Genomic DNA, 8,772 nt, shown 5'->3' with positions numbered 1-8,772 from the left:
GGGGGACAGATACCAGTATAGGCTTGGAACATGGATTGTTCCACAAAGCCAACAAAAAGGCGGACATAGCTAGAACCCATGCGGGTGCCCATGGCTACACCTTTAGTTTGGAGGAAGTGAGAGGAGCCAAAGGAGAAATTATTAAGAGTAAGGACTAATTCCGCTAGACGGAGGAGAGTGGTGGTAGAGGGGAACTGGTTAGGCCTGGAATCCAAAAAGAAGTGGAGAGCTTTGAGAAGGTAAAAGGGTAACAAGAGATGTGTTACAACAGGAGGGGTAACTGCAGAGAGAGGAAGGGCAATTAAGCAGGATGGAAACAGGAAAAGTAACTGTTGGGACAGGAGGAAGGGACGGGTAACAGGAATGTGGGGGAGTAGGCAGCTGGAGGGGTGTGTGGTCTTGTGTGGTCACTGTGGAAGGGGGATGGGAAGAGGGATAGAGCTAACTGGAGGGCAGTGGGGCAATTGACTAGAGCACCACAGGTGTTAGTGCAACACTTACAGCTCGGAGTTCAATTCATTTTCTTGTGGGCATACTCAATAAATCTATAGATTAATAATCATAACAATCAATGAAAGACAGCCCAGCTTGGGCGTTCATCCAGAGAGCAAGAACAGAAAACAGTGAGTTATGGTGAGGAGATTTTCATACCTAGAAGATATTAAAAGTGGGTTCTGTAGGGATCAGTTTTGGGGCCCCTGATGTTTATAATTTATATTAATGATTTGGATAAGCACCTAACAAATAAACTAGTAAAATTTGCAGACGGCACAAAATTAGGGGACGAGCTGATAACATTCAGGCAGCTGAATCAATACAGTTTGATCTCAACAAAATCCAGAAGTGGGCAGATAAGTAGCAGATGAAATTTAATATAAGTAAATGTAAAGTATTACATATAGGAAGTAAAAATATTAGATATAAATATGCAGTGGGGGTATTGAGTTTGCAAGTGCTCTGCAGGAGAAGGATTTTGACATTCAGGAAGACTCATCACTATCAACACCTAGACAATGCACAGAAGCAATTAGGAAGGCTAATAGAATTTTGGGCTATGTAATGTGATCAGTGGAGTTCAAGTCTAGAGGCGTCCTCCTTAAGCTGTATAATGTACTTATGAGGCCACACCTTGAATACTGCATACAATTTTGGTCTTCATCTTGTGTGAGGGATGTGGAGGCACTGAAGAGAGTCCAGAGAATGGTGACTAGACTCATTCCAGGTCTGCAGGGTATGAGCTATGAAGAAAGATTGGGAAAGAATTAAATCTTTTTAACCTAAGAAGATGTAGAATGAGGAGACATGATAGAGGTGTTCAAAATCATTAAGGGTATAAGTAAGGGGCAGGACTGGCAGCTTAATATTCCAGGGTTCCGATGTTTCAGATGTGATCGAGGCAGAGGAATGAAAAGTGGGGGAGTAGCATTGCTTGTTAGGGAAAATATTACAGCAGTGCTCAGGCCGGACAGATTAGAGGGCTTGTCTACTGAGTCCTTATGGGTGGAGCTGAGAAACAGGAAAGGTATGGCCACATTAGTGGGATTGTATTACAGACCACGCAATAGTCAACGAGACTTGGAAGAGCAAATCTGCAGAGAGATAGCAGGCAACTGCAAGAAACATAAAGTTGTGGTGGTGGGGGATTTTAATTTTCCATACATTGATTGGAACTCCCATACTGTTAGGGGTCTAGATGGTTTAGAGTTTGTAAAATGTGTTCAGGAAAGTTTTCTAAATCAATATGTAGAGGGACCAACTAGAGGGGATGCAATATTGGATCTTCTGTTAGGAAACGAGTTAGGACAAGTGACGGAAATCTGTGTAGGGGAGCACTTTGGTTCCAGTAATCATAACACCATTAGTTTCAATTTGATCATGGACAAGGATAGATCTGGTCCTAGGGTTGAGGTTCTGAACTGAAAGAAGGCCAAATTTGAAGAAATGAGAAAGGATCTAAAAAGTGTGGATTGGGACAGGTTGTTCTCTGGCAAAGATGTGATTGGTAGGTGGGAAGCCTTCAAAGGGGAAATTTTGAGAGTGCAGAGTTTGTATGTTCCTATCAGGATTAAAGACAAATTGAATAGGAATAAGGAACCTTGGTTCTCAAGGGATATTGCAACTCTGATAAAGAAGAAGAGGGAGTTGTATGAAATGTATAGGAAACAGGGAGTAAATCAGGTGCTTGAGGAGTATAAGAAGTGCAAGAAAATACATAAGAAAGGAATCAGGAGGGCTAAAAGAAGACATGAGGTTGCCTTGGCAGTCAAAGTGAAGGATAATCCAAAGAGCTTTTACAGGTATATTAAGAGCAAAAGGATTGTAAGGGATAAAATTGGTCCTCTTGAAGATCAGAGTGGTTGGCTATGTGCGGAACCAAAGGAAATGGGGGAGATCTTAAATAGGTTTTTTTCGTCTGTACTTACTAAGGAAACTGGCATGAAGTCTATGGAATTGAGGAAATCAAGTAGTGAGATCATGGAAACTGTACAGATTGAAAAGGAGGAGGTGCTTGCTGTCTTGAGGAAAATTAAAGTGGATAAATCCCTGGGACCTGACAGAGTGTTCCCTCAGACCTTGAAGGAGACTAGTGTTGAAATTGCAGGGGCCCTGGCAGAAATATTTAAAATGTCGCTGTCTACGGGTGAGATGCCGGAGGATTGGAGAGTGGCTCATGTTGTTCCATTGTTTAAAAAAGGATCGAAAAGTAATCCAGGAAATTGTAGGCCGGTGAGTTTAATGTCGGTAGTAGGTAAGTTATTGGAGGAAGTACTAAGAGACAGAATCTACAAGCATTTGGATAGACAGGGACTTATTAGGGAGAGTCAACATGGCTTTGTGCGTGGTAGGTCATGTTTGACCAATCTATTGGAGTTTTTCGAGGAGGTTACCAGAAAAGTGGATGAAGGGAAGGCGGTGGATATTGTCTACATGGATCTCAGTAAGGCCTTTGACAAGGTCCCACATGGGAGGTTAGTTAGGAAAATTCAGTCACTAGGTATAAATGGAGAGGTGGTAAATTGGATTAGACATTGGCTCAATGGAAGAAGCCAAAGAGTGGTAGTTGAGAATTGCTTCTCTGAGCAGAGGCCTGTGACTAGTGGTGTGCCACAGGGATCAGTGCTGGGTCCATTGTTATTTGTCATCTATATCAATGATCTGGATGATAATGTGGTAAATTGGATCAGCAAATTTGCTGATGATACAAAGATTGGAGGTGTAGTAGACAGTGAGGAAGGTTTTCAGAGCCTGCAGAGGGACTTGGACCAGCTGGAAAAATGGGCTGAAAAATGGCAGATGGAGTTTAATACTGACAAGTGTGAGGTATTGCACGTTGGAAGGACAAACCAAGGCAGAACATACAGGGTTAATGGTAAGGCACTGAGGAGTGCAGTAGAACAGAGGGATCTGGGAATACAGATACAAAATTCCCTAAAAGTGGCGTCACAAGTAGATAGGGTCGTAAAGAGAGCTTTCGGTACATTGGCCTTTATTAATCAAAGTATTGAGTATAAGAGCTGGAGTGTTATGATGAGGTTGTATAAGGCATTGGTGAGGCCGAATCTGGAGTATTGTGTTCAGTTTTGGTCACCAAATTACAGGAAGGATATAAATAAGGTTGAAAGAGTGCAGAGAAGGTTTACAAGGATGTTGCCGGGACTTGAGAAACTCAGTTACAGAGAAAGGTTGAATAGGTTAGGACTTTATTCCCTGGAGCGTAGAAGAATGAGGGGAGATTTGATAGAGGTATATAAAATTATGATGGGTATAGATAGAGTGAATGCAAGCAGACTTTTTCCACTGAGGCAAGGGGAGAAAAAAACCAGAAGACATGGGTTAAGGGTGAGGGGGGAAAAGTTTAAAGGGAACATTGGGGGGGCTTCTTCACACAGAGAGTGGTGGGAGTATGGAATGAGCTGCCAGATGAGGTGGTAAATGCAGGTTCTTTATTAACATTTAAGAATAAATTGGACAGATACATGGATGGGAGGTGTATGGGGGGATATGGTCTGTGTGCAGGTCAGTGGGACTAGGCAGAAAATGGTTCGGCACAGCCAAGAAGGGCCAAAAGGCCTGTTTCTGTGCTGTGGTTTCTATGGTAAGCTGGATGCCAGCCACTACTTCACAAATAATCTATCAACAAGGATACGGGGTCATAAGTGGAGACTGGTTAAAGGAAGTTTTCAGGAAGCATTTCTTTACACAACGAGTTGTGGACACTTGGAACAAACTACCAAGTTGTGTCGTTGAGAGTAGTACCTTAGAGACTTTCAAATCTAAATGATAGTTATCTCAACACTATATGTGAATAGGAATTTAGCAAGGTTTGTTGGGCTGAATGGCCTGTTCTCTTCAAAAAACTTTCTAATGTTCAAATATTCTAAAAACTGTGCAAATACAAAAATAAATAAGTATATAAGCAATGAATATACATTGTATTTTCATGATCTCCCTATGACCACATAGGTTTTCTCTGGGTGCTCTGGTTTCCTCCCACAGTCCAAAGACTGGTAGGTTAATTGGTCATTGTAAATCATCCTGTGTTTAGGCTAGGGTTAAACCTTTGGATTGCTGGGTGGTGCAGCTCGAAGGGCTGTAGGGTCTGTTCTGAGCTGTATCTCAATCAATCAATCAATGAATAACCAATAAATATGGAGAACATGAGATGAAGAGTCCCTGAAAGTGAATCCATTGGTTGTGGGAACATTTCAATGATGGGGTGAGTGAAGTTATCCCCTTTGGTTCAAGAGCCTGATGGCTGCGGGGTAATAACTGTTCCTGAATTTAGTGCTGTGAGCCCTGAGGCTGTTTTACTTCCTTCCTGATGGCAGCAGTGAGAAGAGCATGTCCTGGGTGGTGGGGTCCCTGATGATGGATGCTGTTTTCCCGTGACAACGCTCCATGTAGACGTGCTCAATGGTGGGGAGGGCTTTGACCATGATGGACTGGGCTGTATCCATGACTCTTTTAGGATTTCCCATTCAAGGGTATTGGTGTTCCATACCTTACTGTGATGCAGCCAGGCGCAAAAGGTGAATTTCACTGTATGTTTTGATGTCCCGTACATGTGAGAAATAAAGCCAATATTTACCTTTACAAAGCTAATCTTTATATTTATCTCTTCACATGGTTTCCTGAATGTAGAGTCAGAGGTAGACGGTGCTGCAGGACGTTCTTGTCCTGCTGGCCTTCTTCAGTTGGATTAATAAGTACAGAAGTTGGGTTGATAGGTTGTGGTTGTACAAGTTGTTAATAAGACCACATTTGGACTCAGTCAGCTCCATCATGGGCACTATCCTATGTAGTGTTCAGAACATCTTCAAGGAACGATGCCTCATAAAGGCGACATCGGTCATTAAGGACCCCCATCGCCCAGGACATGCCCTCTTCTCATTGCTACCATCAGGTAGGAGGTACAGGAGCCTGAAGGCACACACTCAGTGATTCAGGGACAGCTTCTTCCCCTCTGCCATCCGATTTCTGAATGGACATTGAATCCATGAACACTATCTCACTACTTACGTAATTTAACTTTTAATTAATATATTTACTGTAATTCACAGTTGTTGCTACTGTGTGTGCTGCTGCTGCATAGCAACAAATTTCCTGACATATGCCGGTGAGATTAAACCTGATTCTAACAATGAGTATTGTGTGCAGTTTTCCTCTCTCTTCTAGGAAAGACATTTTTAAGTTGGAAAGAGTGCAGAGGAGATTTACGAGAACATTGCAAAGCCTCGAGGGCCTGAGTTCTAGGGAGAGGTCGGGCGGGCTAGGAATCTGTTCCTTGGAGTGTAGGAGTGGCAATCTTATAGAGGGGTAACAAATCATGAGGGGCATAGAAAGGGTGAATGCACTCACGAACTAGATGGCACAGGTTTAAAGTGGGGGGGGGGGTCAGATTAATTTATTTATCTGATGTACATCGAAACATACAGTGAAATGTGTCATTTGCGTTAACGCCAATACAGCCAAGGATGTGCTGGGGGCAGCCCGCAAGATTTAAAACTCTAATTGGGAAAGGCAACTGAGGGCTAACGTTTTTTTTTGCCCACAGAGTGGTGAGTGTGTGGACCGATCTGCCAGAGGAAGTGGCTGAGGCGGGCACTTTAACGACTTTTAAAAGACACTTTGGACAGGAAAGGCTTAGGGGGGTTTGGTCTAAATGTGGACGAATGGGACCAGACTGGCAGGCGCCATGAGCGATCTGGGCAACAAGGGCCTGTGTTGTGTGACTCTTTCACTTGTATAATACCCTGGTTTAAGACCATGCTTTATTTTATTAATACAGTTATGCTGTTGGGAATTTTTGGGATCTCCTCAAAATGCAGAGCTATATAAAAAGTGTTCTTTTAATTACATTGTACAAAAGAGTATTCCATTTGTAATAAAAATTCTGATCATTATTAAGTTAGGCTTGTTGAATTCGCCAATAGGATTTGTCTTTTTAACACTTTGGCCAATAGGATGCCGCCGGAGGAAAAAACCGGGAAGGGGCAGCCACTGTCATGGGAGAGAGAGCGGCGCTGTGGAGGGTTTTCGGGGAAGAAGGAGGCGAGAAAATGGACTGCCAATGTCGTGGAAAAACTCGGTGAGGCTCTCACAGAACCCATTTGGAAGGGCAGACACAGATGTCAAGAACTATATGGACTATCGCCTCACGGAGCATGTCCAGATAAGTTAAAGTTAGCCTGCTAGCGCACACCACTGGGGAAAGTTTGATGCCTTTTTCCTCGGAATTTGCGTGGAAATGGTTTTGCTTGGCCTGGTCTTTCAGGCAGAACCATGTCGGTACCGTGAGAAAACGAAGTTACTGCGCGGGAATGAGCTCCAACGACGTTATATAGTATTATTGTGTTATAGTTTAAAATATTTTGTCAATCCATTTTCGATCAAAGTTTATATTTGGTATGAGTTAAATTATTGCTTCCTGGCGAACGGTAAATTTGCAAGGATGTGTCGGGAGTCATAAAACTAATTGTCTTAATTTCCCTTGAAAGAAACACTCAAACTTTTATGTTTTGTATTTACCCGAATCATATCCATCCCATGTATTGCTGTGTTCACAGTTATAGATAAATCGTTACGGTGAGAGGGTTGCAGGTTTTAAACACGGTTCACAAAACATCCGATACCAGGGGTGGTTCTCGCTCTCGATGGCCGCCTGCTTGACATTATACCGTAACGCCCCCACCCCCGCTCCATTTTCTCCCGTCGGTCTCGAGAGATCATCTGGTTTTGAAAAATCCCGTGTGCTTTCCCGCTGTCTGACCGGGATCTTCCCGCTTTCCCGCTGTCTGACCGGGATCTTCCCGCTTTCCCGCTGTCTGACCGGGATCTTCCCGCTTTCCCTAGAACAAGCTGTCGATTATTCCAATTCTTAATGACTTTCTCTGATGTTCGGATGTTTGGAGGGAGATTTCACCGGCGTCCTGAGTCAACGGCCCATGGAAAGGCCCAGTCATTAACATTCTAGTTCTCGTTTTAAATGTCCTCTTCAAAACCCCTGTGGAATAACAGGACTTGGATTGGGATGTGAGAGGAAGCCGGAGCATTCGGATGTATGGGAATTGGTAGTTGTTTTTTTTTACTGACACGTGTACCGAGATGGCAGTGAAAAGCTTGTCTTGCATTGTGTTGGAACTGATGATTCCTCAGGAAGGGTCTTGGCCCAAAACCACTGTACAGATGCTCCCTGACCTGCTGAGTTCCTCCAGCACTTTGTGGGAGTTGATAGATATGGTCCTCATTAAGACAAATGGAATTTGTTTAAATTGGGCTCATGTTCAGCACATACATTGTGGGCCATAGGGCTTTTCCTGTGCAGTACCGTCTGTGTGGGGTGTCCAGGGAGGGGTAGGGGTAGTACCTCTGGTGAAGGGGCCTGTCGTGTCAATTCCCGGGCAGCTTACTCACCTACGGTCCCCCACTCGGCTCTAACCTGTGGCTCCAAGTGACTGTCTGTACGTGACAGCGGTCACACCCCGGTACATCGCTTCGACAGGTGGGCCAAACTAGGTGAGGGTAGCTGGTGGGCCTCAGACCCCGGTGAGAAAGGGGACATGCCTGTCCGAGCATGGGAACTCAGCTCCAGCGGACTGGGCGGATGAGATCTACAGTGAGATCTAATGGGCAGGAAGTCGGTACTACAATACTCCGTGGAGAGCGAAGGGCATGAGGAGGCACGTGGTCATTCCCTGCAAACAAGGAAGACCCCAGTTGTGACGCTGTCCATACCGTTGGACCTGGACTTCCGAGCTCAAGAGTGGAATGGCTTTTCCCCTTTTAAACTCTCCTGCACGGGTTTCTTGACAGACATGATGGACAAATGACTGCTCTTCTGTATTCTGATAAAGCATACACATTGTTAATAGAACACGGAGGAGCATTTTTACCATGTGCCTTTGTGGGAAGGTTTAGTCAATCACAGAGTTATTTAGAGGAAGGACACTTCGTGACAAGTGTCTGTCTCAAGGCAAAACTTTATGACCACCGGTTCTGTCTTCAGCTACTTCATCAATTAACTTCCTTTTATTTAAAGGTCAGATGTGGAACATGTTAGCTGAAGCTTGTACGGTGTTCGGAGTGAGGCAGCCCACGCCTGCACATAGCGAGACCTGGATACGTGCACTGGCACTGGCTGGCAAGTGACGTTGACACAGGATAGTTAGACCTTTGCTCACACCACACTTGGAAGATTGTGTCCGGATCTGGTCGCCTCAATGATACGACCATGGTAGAAGCTTCAGACCTGCCTGGGTGCAGAGGACATGT

General features: G+C 44.3%; 1 long non-coding RNA gene across 3 annotated transcripts in view; it reads left to right on the top strand.

Moving 5' to 3' along the window:
• Positions 1–8,772, top strand: part of LOC140197874 (uncharacterized) — a 74,497-nt gene that overhangs the window by 3,905 nt on the left and 61,820 nt on the right. For all 3 annotated transcript variants that reach the window (XR_011886046.1, XR_011886045.1, XR_011886044.1), the window contains exon 2: positions 6,465–6,589. This is a non-coding gene — a long non-coding RNA (uncharacterized lncRNA). The remainder of the gene's footprint in view (positions 1–6,464; positions 6,590–8,772) is intronic.

The sequence above is a fragment of the Mobula birostris genome, chromosome 5 (assembly GCF_030028105.1).
Source record: "Mobula birostris isolate sMobBir1 chromosome 5, sMobBir1.hap1, whole genome shotgun sequence".
NCBI lineage: Eukaryota > Metazoa > Chordata > Chondrichthyes > Myliobatiformes > Myliobatidae > Mobula > Mobula birostris.
This window is presented reverse-complemented; position numbering and strand designations above follow the sequence as displayed.